Source organism: Glycine soja, chromosome 15 (genome assembly GCF_004193775.1).
Source record: "Glycine soja cultivar W05 chromosome 15, ASM419377v2, whole genome shotgun sequence".
In the NCBI taxonomy this organism is placed as follows: domain Eukaryota; kingdom Viridiplantae; phylum Streptophyta; class Magnoliopsida; order Fabales; family Fabaceae; genus Glycine; species Glycine soja.
Genome location: NC_041016.1, coordinates 31,249,194 through 31,262,867, shown reverse-complemented (window position 1 = coordinate 31,262,867; position 13,674 = coordinate 31,249,194). Strand labels below are relative to the sequence as shown.

The 13,674-nt window shown below is 30.9% G+C and overlaps 1 non-coding gene across 1 annotated transcript; it reads right to left on the bottom strand.

Annotated features, from left to right (window-relative positions):
- Window positions 1-13,302: 13,302 nt before the first annotated feature.
- Window positions 13,303-13,376, bottom strand: TRNAT-AGU. The gene has a single exon. It is a non-coding gene; the product is annotated as a tRNA-Thr (tRNA).
- Between the last annotated feature and the right edge of the window lie 298 nt (window positions 13,377-13,674).

Here is a 13,674-nt window from a genome sequence, read left to right as displayed (position 1 = left end):
GTTATTTTGTTATTTAATTCAAGACTGTGCATCTTCTTCGTATTTATTTTCTTTCATTTTTATTTTATTTTTCTAACATTTACCACCTCGGCTACCAGTTTGTTTCATGATGATAAGCAGTGTTTATCCGGAGTTGGGTACTTGCCTTATGAAACAACTCCTCCAAAAAAACTACTCTTAGTCACATTGATCACGGTTAGTAACAATGGATGAGGGGAGATCATGTGATAGGTAACCACCATAGTTAGTTAGTTAGCTAGTTCAGGACTGAGATAATTGGAGAAACAAGGCATGTTGGCTATAAATAAGAAAAGGGGTTCATAGTGAGATTTTATCTTGTGATTTGAGACAGAATTCAGATTGTTGTGGGAGAATCCAAGCCTCTCAAAAGTCTAGGGAATGATTTGTACACCTTTATGTTAATACAAGCTTTTCACTCTAAAATTTTGATCCAGTTTGTATCAACTGGTGTGGGAACTCTGATCTTAGAGCTATGTGGGTAAATTGTTGAGAAAAATGAGTAGTTGATAGGTAAGATCATTTTCTTTTAAAAGTTTAAAGACACGGGCCCTAGTTGGGGTTGGCTACATGCAGCTACATGGATTCACTTTTAATCATATTATCTTCCATTTCATCTATAAATTATCTTCCATCACATAGCCAAATTAATTATGCTAGACCATTTTTTGATACCTCTCCTCAATAGGGGCTACTGCATGTTTCTATTGTCGTACAATGTACATTTGTTACTAAACTCTCTAATCATGCAGCTATACTTTCATTCAAGTTTGACGGCCACTTCACAATTACAAGACAAAAGTATGAATCTGGACCTTCGATCAACTACAGAGATGGAGGGAATAGATCATTAAGAGCCAAGGATGACTCTACAACTAATGAACCTGGGGATGGTAATTGTGATGAAGGTGATGCTCAGGATGATGAAACTGTAACCCCAGATGAAATAGGTGATGGAGAGAATGCTGATGAGCTAACTTTGGACAAAGACGCAGCATATTCACATCGCATTGCGTTCAAGCCTGATGTGCTGGATCAAACTTCTTACACGAATATGGATTTGGACGTAAATAAAGATGCATCATCTTGAAATCTATAAACTGAAACTTTACATTAGAGGCTAATAAATTATGAAGATAATTTATTCAGTTACTAAAAGCATGCAATTTACAGTTGATCAGCATAAAATCCAATAATCTAAAGGAGTCTAAAAGGCCACTTGACCTATAATTTGACAAAGGGATGAACGAAACTTTGGAAATGGTACCACTGTCCAGCCTTACAATGGACTTGGGCTATGCACACCACTATCCAACCTTTGCTCAAACAGACAGTAGTGTAGGTTTTGGGATGCATTCCATCCATTTGAAAAGGACAATAGCCTTATTCTGGAGGAAATTATGTCAGGTTCTAAAGGCTACATGAACCCAATCAACCTTAGCACCATCCTATCTTTGGATGCAATTATCACATGCAGATTAAACAAACCCAGTAATTCTAGAACTTGTTTTGACCTTCCATGCTACTTCATGACATTTCTCTGTGTACTTTACTTTTCTTAATTGTAAGGATAGTTATATGTTAAACGAGTAAAATTCACATAAATTGAATGCTTTGTATAGAGGAGTCATTAATCACAAAAGCAAACCAAAACATTACCTAATAACCAGTAATTTAACAATGAATCAATAAGCAAAAGGAAACCAATCAACACCTAACACAAACACAACATACCAAAGAGGACAACAATTTGCTAGTGAATGGGTTTGATAGAATCTTAGGTTGTTCCAAGTTATACTTCTACAGTATGATAACAACAAATTTCCCTAATTTGTTATGTCTAATCCAAGTTTGTACATTCTTATTTTCTTTCAATTGAACCCCTAGTTTCATGTTTTTAAATATTCATATTTTAATTACATATATGTTTCAAACAATCCAAACCTTCACAAGGCACCAACCAGACAAAAGTAACAAATACCCACATTTATAAAGTAACAAAATCAACTAGACACAAGGCACTGACCCTTTTGCAGCCAAGTCAACAATGTAGCACCGGTTGGTCACAATGAACTTGTTGATTATCAGCGTCTTCCCTGCAACGATCATTACCATACATCAGCACTAAATCAAGCTTAAATCGTACCTGCGACATGTCTTCAACACTACACCAACCTTAACCTAAGTAAGTAAGTAAGTGACCAATGTACCATGGAGAAAGCCCTGATCTTCACGAAGTGCCACTCCTTGATTCAAATTAACTGCGAGCCGGGAAGAGTTGTCCACGTCGTTGGGTTGAATGGAAGAACAAGGAAGATGGGCTAGGGTTCAATTTGTAACGAAGAGGGTCTAGGGTTCAAGTTGTACGAGCTCGAGGTTTCAAATGACTAAGCTAGGGTTCAAATTGTAACGATAAAGGGCTTCAATGCAAGGTGGGAGCTGAGGTTCTGCTATTCGAACACGTGTTTGTTTTTTTCCCCAATTACGACGGTCTTTAACTTAAACCTGCCACAAACTTTATTGCATGTAACATTCTAAGGCGGTTTTTAATAACCGTCTTGGAATGTGCATCGTAAAATGTAATTTTTTTTACAATTATTACAAAAATGCCACCGCATCACCTTTTAAATCGGGCCTACAATAACCGTCATAGATTCAACGTCGTAAAAATTATTTTTTTTAGTAGTGTTGCCATTTCTATATAAGAAACTACGTACGGTTAACCAATTCAATGGATATAAAGGAATGCATACTAATATATTATCTCCCTCACTGTATCCCATTATTATTCTTGTCCGCTAGAAACTACCAAGAAAGCTTAATTTATTGGCATTATTGCTTATTCCATTTGGAGTTTGACGGAGTCGATTCATATGAAGCCACAAAGTACGAGTGCAAATCTCTTTAAGATTATGATATTTTTTTATAAATATAAGTATATAACATTTTGCATTCAATAACATTTCAATTTTACTCCCTCAAAAAAAAAAATTCTATATATAAATTTTCTCCATATTTATGCACATAACAAAGTCATACTATAGAGAGAACACGGAGCACGCTAGTAGTGTTGTATCTAGCATTCACTTCAATCTTTATTAAATTTTGAATATATGCATAAAATATGAAATAATCAACAGTCCGTGTGCATTGAATTATGTTTATATGTGGCCATGAATTTACAAATTTTTTTATTCTCAATGCGTAATTAATGCCATATAACTCCAACGATCAGCACCCCCCATCAATTTCTTTTAATTTCCTTTTCTACTTGTAGGTTAATTAATATTTTATACTTAAATATAATTTTGGTTTTGATAAATGACTGAAAAGATAACACTTTGAAAAGTGATATAGATAGCGTCTGAGAGTCTAAAACAAAATTAAAAAAATTATTATCGACCAAAACTTAAACAAAATTATTCTGGATCAAAATAAAAATTTGGTCATTATCAGCAATCAAAACATTTTTTTAGACCAAAACATATTTAAGTGATAATTCTTTTTTATTTTCTTCTACTTAACCTTTTAAGGCTTTCTTATCCTTAACAAAAGCAAATCCGTCATATTTATGAAATTGAGTTTATTTTTGTTAATTCAGAATCACTACAGATAAGAAGATGCTAAAATAGCGATAGAAATTAAATAACTAGTCGCTAATAGCAACCGTTTGGTGATTGATTGCTTTTTCTGTCAAAAACAAGTAATAGTTGATAGTGTAAGACCTGTGTTTCTTTGATATATGACTAAGTGATTGAATAATTAATAAGATTAAATTTAATTTAATTTTAATATTAAACAAATAACTAAGAATCAGTGGTGGTTATATTTTGTATGTATTTTTGTAAAGAATTTTACAAAAATTTAGACCATTTGGCTACTAGCAGTGCGCAGAGATGCATTGCGGGATAAAAATAAATTTGAGACCCAAGAATTTGATCATAATTAATAAATTTCATTATTATTGAATTCAAGTGATTTGAGAAAGAAAAAAAAATCATTCCTTGCATATCAAAATGAAGTATCACGAGTTATATCTAACTGGGTCTAAGATCTAAACAGTAAGTTAAAACAGACTGACACATAGTCGAGACTTTTTCTTCTTCCAAATAAATACATTAGAGGTCATATATGCATTCTAAATGTCATTTCAAAGTCACACAATTTCATATTTCACTAAGAAATAGCTAAATATGATATTTCTGACTAAACCTGCTAAAATTTTGTTATGTATTCTTTGTCAATGCACAAAACAATTTTTTTTCCTAGGCATGGTGGGACCTATAAAGACCCAATTTCCGCCTTAAAAGAATTTGTGTTGATTTATGAATTTAAGAAATTTAATTATTTCTCAAAATAAATGAAATTATTGGTACGAATGATTTTAGACCGCAAAGATTTGTGGCTAATTCTTAAAAATCTTTATTCTTGTTAGAAAAAAAAGTACTAGATTTAATTAATATAAAAAATCATTATGTGGCTTTATAATATTAATTGTTTGATTTAAACTAATTTGAGTTTATATCGTATGGTTTAATTATTTTAAAATTGTTTTGTATGATTTATTTAATTATTGATCATTTGATGTTTATCATGATTGACTTTATTTAAAAAGTATAAATGGTTTGAATTATGATTATGCTCTATTATGTGCTTTGATAATTAGTTAATTAATTAATTGATTGTTATATGTTTGTTATGATAGACTTACCCTAAAAGGGTGTTAGCTTTTAGGCTTAGAAAATAAAAATAAGAGTTGAGTACATCTGCACTAAGTTCAGAGGTTAGGTTTTTAAGAAAATAGGTCACATCAACACTTTTAATAAAATCTACTTAAATAGTAAGGCATTGGGTCATTCAAAAGGCATTTACTTTCGGCACTTTAACATCTACTTTCTACACTTTTTATTTTCATTGTGTGAACAAAATTACACTTAATGAGTCTTAGCACTTTCTTTCTCCAAATGTTGTAACCCTAAATTTATAACGCCTCCCTTAGACCTTTAGAAGCTTCTGCACCCCCACGTGACCCCCTTCCCTGAGTTGGCAATCCCACATGACATCGCTACTTCCCTCAGTCATGTGACACACTTCCCTTAGTTACACTCTAGGTGCAACTCGTCGACGAAGGTGAGTGAGTGTTTCGCTTCTGGTTTGTTGTGATTTTGGATTCTAGTGTAGGTGTTTCGAAACACATTTCCATATTCCTAAGTCTATTATGGAATACTCATTTCTTAATATACTTGTAAATCTGGAATTGTGCTACGAAACACATATTTCATAATACATAACTTTTTATTTTTGGCTTCTGGAATAGATATTATGGAACACATTCTAGACTTACAAATGTATTATAGAATGTGTATTTCATAATTGACTTATAAATCTCGAAATGAGTTCCAAAATACCCATTCAAAAAGAGTGTTTTGGATTATTTTTTTTCAATAATAGGTGTTTTGGAATACTCATTAAGGTAATTTGGTCCATACAATGAAAACGAAAAGTGCAGGAAGCATGTGATGAAGTGCAGAAAGTAAATGCCCATAAAAAAGCCTTTTTGACCTAACAAACTTATCTGTTTAAATTTGTTATAATACATTAATACATTAACATAGTATATTTATCTGTTCTTTTTAAATTTTAATCATATTGATTTACATAACAAGTCAAGCTAAAGCATATATTAAGTTTATTTAAAAATAAATTCATGTCTTATTGCAAAATATATTTTAAATAAGTTATAAAAAATGTCATATTAAACCTTAAAAATATATTTTATATCATAAAGCCTGATATACATATTTTTATGTTTGTCTAGTTGTTAATTATCGCAAACTAGACCCTTAAATAGGCTTACAGCCTAGGTCAAGCTTTTATAAAGGCCAAATAAGGCTCAAGCCATAAAATTTTAATGCAGGTAAGGCTCAAAACTAGAAAAGCTTAGCTCAATTCGACCTATTTTCACTTCTAAGGGTGTGAATAATAGAAAGAAGAGGTGTTGAAAGATACTCTGGCTTGTTACTAAAAAAGGGAGCATATAGTATTTAGGGGAGTATAAATAGTAACAAGATATTTATTTTGTTTACTAAAATAAAAAAATACAAACAAAATTATAAAATAATATTAATAACTATAAAATATCTAGTTACCTAATAAATAAATAGAATAGGACAAGAATAAATGAAGATGAAGAAGTTTGTGAGTGAGTGAGGGAGAGGAATAGACAAAAGACTCACACAACTGATGTTTAGTAACCTTGGAAGTTATGAGCTCTCATCGACCTATGATTTAACAAAAAATGAATTCATGCAATCCATACCAAAACAAATATAGGAAACTGACCCAGGTAGCCTAGACCAAATTATAAATTAATTAATATCAATAAATATGTTGTAACTGTTATGTAAAACATGAAGCATGATGAAACATTGGTCAATGCATTATTTTTCTATATTAAAAAGTATGTTGCTCATTCATTGCGAATTATTGTAATCTTCTCCAATTACAATGGTGTTTCATCACTAAACTACTACGACTACGATATATAATAAACACAAGTTAATCACATTAAATAATAAAAAATATAATAATTAAAAGGACAATATAAATTAATGCGCACACACATATATTATCAGCTGAAAAAAATACGTATATAAGCACAATGTACAGATCACCGAAAAAAATTCCAGCTAGAAGGTTGTAGAGTATTTAAGACACTATCAGCACTAAATATTCAACAATCCCCCATCATATATCAAATGCTATTCCACCTTTACCCCCCACCCCACCAATAAAAACGTGATAGACTTTCTACCACTCTCAAAGCAATCCGAACAATACAATATTAAAAAGCTATACATACATTATATTTTCACTAGCATCTCTTAATCAATTCAAAAAAAAGTTCAAAATAGAAAGAGTTTACTTAGCTCATTGTTGCAACACCACGTAAACAACTGTCAGGGGCAAACAAAAAGTAATATGTTAAAATAGTACGTAATGCTAGAATAAAAAAACAATTTGTAATGACCAGCACATTTGATACCTCCAATATATGAGATCCTTAATCTGAGAAGTACAAATTAACAACTACTACAAGTACAATGCCAAGGTTGATACCCATAATCCAAAATTTCCAGTTAAGCACTGGTAGTGCAGGCCAACAATTTAGTTATCATTGATAAAATGAAGTGAATGGAAATCAAATATCAATTCAATTTTATAATATAAAATTCAAATGGAGTAATTAATAGACATGAATATAAAACTAACAAGTTCAACAAGAAAAAAAATATACTAAAAGTTATAGCTCACCATCATCTTTACTCTCAATTTCAGTGTATACTTCTTGGCTAGAAGGCCTATAATAAAATGAATTGAGGAAGTCTACAAGTACAAGGTACCCGTCAAAAGTAAGTTCGAAAGCATGTTAATTGCCTCAACACCTTAAATGACCTAGAAGTTAGCAATAGGCAATCGTATCATAATTAAGTTACCAAACAGTGTAGACCTATGGTGGCTTTTGTCAACAACCTTTCTCGCAATTCAAAGCAAACAATGTAGGTAAACTACCTCAGAAGTTACCAACATAAACCCAGTAAGTTACAACATACATGTAAATGTAAGCTACAAATTCAATCACACAATGCAAACATTGCATATTGCAAGACCTTTCAATAATCGAAAGAGAAAAAAAAACTTGAATAATTTGATTGTTATTCATGCATTGGTACAAACTTGTGGTTTCCTTACATCCAGTTTGTGGTACACACACACACACACACTTGTGTAAATTATCCATGTGCAATTTCTTGGTGTGGATGTTAGGTTATATGGAGTTTGATAGATTTGTATTGGAACTGTGTGATTTCAAGATTGACCCAAAACTTGTTTTGATAAAACTATAATCTTGGACTTGTTAATCGTTGGATCACCTTCAAATTTGGCTTGTAAGTTTATAACCCGTGTCTTTATGTTTTGACCATTGGGATTTGTCAAATAACACCTTTGGACAACTCTATTAGTAAGACAAGCGTGGTAAGCACAATTCCACACATGAGATAATTTGCTCACCGAGATCAGCGTGATAAGTGCAATTCCACACAGAGCAGACAATTCGCTCAATGCTAAATGTCATGCTCAATGCCAAAAGTTGAATTTTGATTAGTAAGACAAGCTCGTTAAGCAAGATCTTTAGATTATAAATACATTCTTCAACGTGAAAAACACGATTTTCACCCCTTTCTCTCTCTAAACCCTCACACAAAACCTAGAACCTCCTCTTCCACCACCCACGACCACCAGTGACCGCCACAAGCCACCACCGCTTGCCATCGAACCACCCCATGGAGAGGAATCTTCAAAACTCACATCGAGGATTCCATAGAGAATGGAACTTTCGACCCTCCTTTCGTGGTTTCTTTGAGGTAACCATGATTTCCTTGTCTTCTCTTAGTTAGTTTGAGCTTCTCTTAGTATCTTGTGATTTAGGTACCGTTACTGGATGTTTTTACACTTCCTTTGAAAATGAGACGTTATAAAAGTTGTATTGTTTTTAAAAAAATTAAAGTCATTTTTGTGACCTTTGTAGAACCCCAATCATATTAGCGTGATCAGAATTTCAAAATGACGTCTCTTTGATGCAAAACCCAAAACACCATTTTAGTGCCTTTTTAAAATTGAATGGATGTTTGACCTCGAATGTTAATATGAACCTTGTCTTTCAAATCCATATTGAATTGTCTTCAATTTGGTATATTGAGCTCTATGTTTGGAACAAAGGATGTGAACCCAAGAGATTTCAGAATAATGCCACGAGGAACTAACAAAGAGATATAGATAGGTGAGAGGAGTTTATTGTTGGTTTACAATTTTTGATACCATAGTTGGGGTTAGGGAACCCAATTATGGGAATGTATGTCTGTCCCTGTTGCATGTTGATTTCCAAGAAAAATTGTTTGAAACTAATGGGATGGGATATATTTGCTATTGATGAATAAAAATTGTGAATGATGTTGTCGTAATGATTGAAATTTTTGGGAAATTTTATATCTGTTCTGATGCAATCCTCCCAAGGAGGGGACCCATCACCAGAGCCATGGCTAGGAGACTCCAAGAATATTGGGTCAGAGATGCAGGAGAAGACCCTAGAGTTCTCATGAGCCTTAGGGTAGATTTTGGACCAATGGGCTAAGTATTTTTGGACCTCAAATCCCAAGAGGTTCACTATGTGAACCTAACAGTTAGTCTATTATAAGTTTTTTTAATTACACATCTAGGAGTTTGTATGCTAGTTGTAACCTTGATCACATTATCTTGCAATTTTTCTCACAATAATGTGCACCTTATTCTTGCTCGAGCTTCAAATTTAAGCCAAAGTTTATATTCTAAAATATCTATCCTTTTGTTTAACCCACCTATTATCTTAAAGGCTCATAAAGTTTGACATTCTCAAATGCTTCCATTAATTCTCCTGAAATAGTTTCAATTCTCCAAGTGTCAAAGTAAATTTTACTTTGATTCCTCAGTTTCACCTATATTTATCTTGGGAAGTGTGAAAACTCTTGTCTATTTTCCACTATATCTAGGGGCCAATATAGCACCTCTACCTCTTCCTCTCTTAACATTGTCCTTGAGCCATAAATGTGTTAGGGTAACTACCTAGCGTTAAAGTGTATCACAAAGACAATAAAGATTTGCATTGATTATTGATGGTCTAACATCTCCCTTCTTTTGTGGAATAAAGAACTATCATAAGATAGTATATGAGATAAACTGGTCAATAAAAATTGTAAGCTTTTGTTTGTTAAGTAGTCTTAAACTTATAAACTGTTGAAGGATATGTGAAATCTCTTTGCTCATAAATGAAAATGTATTTTGAAGTGAATTAATCTACATGATTTTTCTTTAGGTGATTCAGAATCCTTGTTTGTTGCCTTAATGCCTCTGGTGGTTGTTATTCTTTATCTTTGAATAGTTGCAGTTTTTTTTTCAATAATTTGAGATTTTCTTATTTAAAAATATGTCTTTTAATTCTATATTGGTGCATCCCATACAAAAATTCATTTAATTTTTTTTCCTAACATCAATAAATTTAATGTATTTTATGCTTTTCAACATTTAGATTTTTCATATCTAGAAATATTATTGACTATCACTACTTTTTGTTAGTAAGTTGGCATGTCACTTTATTTCCAAAAAAAATAAAAAAAATTAGCATGTTACTTTTAAGAAAAGACCAAACCAAATTATCAAGTGATTTTGTTTTGCTTCACTGGAATGCTAACACTGACATTTAGAATTAATACTTACTGTCCATAAAATAATTTATATTATTAAATAACACTTAGTTATAAATTTGGAATAGTACAATAAAATAAAAAATTATAGAAAATGAGTGACACTAAGGTGACTAGTAGATAAATATCTTCTTGATATTTTCTATTTACTACAACTTTAGGAGATCCAACGATTGTCCTGGAAAGTTGCATGCGTAGCCACATTAATTTTTTGCTTACAAATTTTATAAAATCCACTTCATGCATTATAATCCTTTTTGCCTATAATTTCTCTAAATTACTTTAGTCTCATTGTTTTATGCAAGATAAATGCTAGTGTTTTAATCACTAGATTCTACGATTGAATTTGTTATTGATAAACTATTTGGAGCAGTGAAAAAAAATTGGTTATCTAGTATTTTTCTTATTTGTTACACTTGGTTATCACTAGATTTTTTTAAAAAGACATTTTAAGATGGTTTTTGAAAAAATCATTTTAGAATCCTCAATTTATTTAATTTTTGTTTTAAAAAAACATTCTAAGACATTTATTTGAAAAATCGTCTTAGAATGTAGATATTCTAAGATGATTTTTAGAAAAATCGTCTTAAAATCCTTGATTTATTTAAATTTTTTATTAAAATACATTTTAAGACGATTCTTTGGAAAACCGTCTTATATTGTAGACATTATAAGACGATTTTTCCAAAAACCATCTTAAAATTCTCATTTTTTTATTTTTTTTAAATTTATTCTATTTCACTGAAAATCGTCTTAAAATGTCACCATTCTAAAACATTTATTTTTCTAAAAACCGTCTTTGAATTGTAATTTTTCTAAGACGATTTTTTAGGAACCCTCGTGAAAAGTGTTGACTTTTCACGACGTTGACTTCAAAGACGATTGAAAATCGTCTTTGTATTATCCTTAAAATTGTTATCAAATATGTTTTTTTAGTAGTGTATTCAACTTAAATTCCTTGCATGTCTTTGATCATGCTTGCAAGTCATACAAAGTAATGTATTTGAATCAGTTTGAATCATATCCTATTTATGAAAATAAAAAATAAAAAATTTCATCGCAAACCAAGGTGTGATTGAATTTAGGCCAGATACAACTAGACAAGAAAAGAACAATGCATGGGTCACTGCGAAATGGGATTGTTGATGATACAGATACCCAAAAAGAAGTTTGAAAAAGCCACCATACCATGCAAAGCAAACTCACACCATTGTAGCTACTTACTAGCTTTGGTGAAGGACTAGACATTAGTTGATGATACATCTTAATCAATAATCAATTCCATTGTGGATGTGACTCAGGATCGCTCTCAAATAATTTCTTTTTATCCTTTTAGATGACCTCCTAAATGGACCACATTGACATTTCTTTGTGATGAAATCAATGATTTTTCTTTGTGTACCCAACTTTTTTCTTGTACACCTAGCAAATTTTGGACAATTCCAACATTGTCCTTCCGTAAAGCTCATAGAGATTACGAATTTGTAATGACGCCTTACGGATTGACAATTGAATGTGTGACTTTTGCATTATTAATACGACGCTCTAACTAATTAAGCTAATAAGTTAATTATGTTATAAGATAATTAATATTATTATATATAACACTAAATTTTTTAATGTATATTTAATACACATATAAGTTTACATAATAAATTTTGTAACAATTAATTTTAATCTAATAATATATTTTTTTACATATATAATTTGTACACTACTTTTGTTTTAGTCTGCAATTATACTCCTCTATGATTTCTAATACAACTTATTGCATATTCTAAAATTATATTTATGGTCTTAATCACATCACCATTTTTTTTTAAAAAAATCAATCTTAAATTTTTATTTTAAAAAATTATTTTATAATAAAAAATTAAATAGGTCAATAAAGACCCTTCTATATATTCTAACAAACTTAAAGTCTTTTTAGAAATTAACATATCGAAACCACAAACTATAATTTCAAAATATTATAATAAAAATTTATATCGATAGTTGACTGTGTCATTTAGACTTTGATTTTTTTTTTTTACAGTATTTAGACTATGATTTTAAGATTTAGATGAAAATGTTGTTTAAAAAAATATTTTAGTATTGGAGAAAAGAGTTTCTTAAGAGGTCAATCTATCTATGGCAAATTAAAGACAACTACTTAACTGATTTTGCATTGACGAAGAGATAGAACGGATTTTAAAAATGTTGAGAGAGGAATTGCATTGGAAAATATATATTTATTTATTAAAATGTGCAAAAAATAATTTTATAATAAAAAACAATAAGAGTCCACATTAATGCATTAATGTCATGCATATGCATTAAATATAGACACTTGTTATGTTGGATGTAATTTTAAATTTAGTACTATTCCATGTCATTTCGTTAGTTGTTTAAGATTAATCCATAGAGTGTCTAAAAAAAAAGGTTAATGCATGTATTATTTAGACTTTAAAACTCTTAAACAGAATTTGTTTTGAAAAAGAGATTGAAACAAAGAAATGGGATGGTTTTAAAATATATAGAAGTGATAGGATTTTATTGTTCCGATATATTACTAGAGTTGGTTAAAGTATTTTAAGAAGTCCTTTTTTTATTATTTACAATCTTTATCTCAATCCTATGTACTAAGGTTTTGCATTTTTTTTTATTTCAGTTTCAAGCAAGCCTAATTTAATTAGTTTTATTTTTGTGTTGTGTTTAATTTTTTTAAAACACACGTGTTTAATTTTTTTTAAACACACGTGTTTAATTTTTTTATTCATATCATGTTAAACGAATTCAAATAAATTTCCACATTCTTAAAAGTCTGTAATAAAATGAAATCATACCCGCATGCGCCATTATATTGAGCTAATTCTTCTTTCTTACACGAAAATGGCCAAATAGAATCGATTGATTAATTCCTCAAAAATAAACAAGAATCGGTTCATTGAACAAGTATGCGCAATAGCCAACCCAGAAAGGGAACAGAAAAAAACAAAAGAAATTTTGCTTTCATTGAGAGTCGAACTCAAGACCTCCCGCTTACTAAACGGGTGCTCTAACCAACTGAGCTATGAAAGCTTTTGAGAGTTGCTTTAATTCGTTATTTAAAAAATTATTTTACTCTTGGTTGATTACGCCTCAAAAACCTACAAAAGGTGTTATGTTCTGCCATTGCAACATTCTCATTTTTTTTGCTAGACAGAGTGGCCTCTTTGATATAGAGGTCCAGCCCGAGTATGCAAAGGCAATCTATTTGATAGTGGAAGGTTGTGATGTGGACCATCCTTGCCATCATGTTGTTCAAGCAATAAAGGAGTGGAATGTTCTTCCCATGGTTGTCAGTTTTATACACGTGCTTAGGGAATGCAAAGGAGTT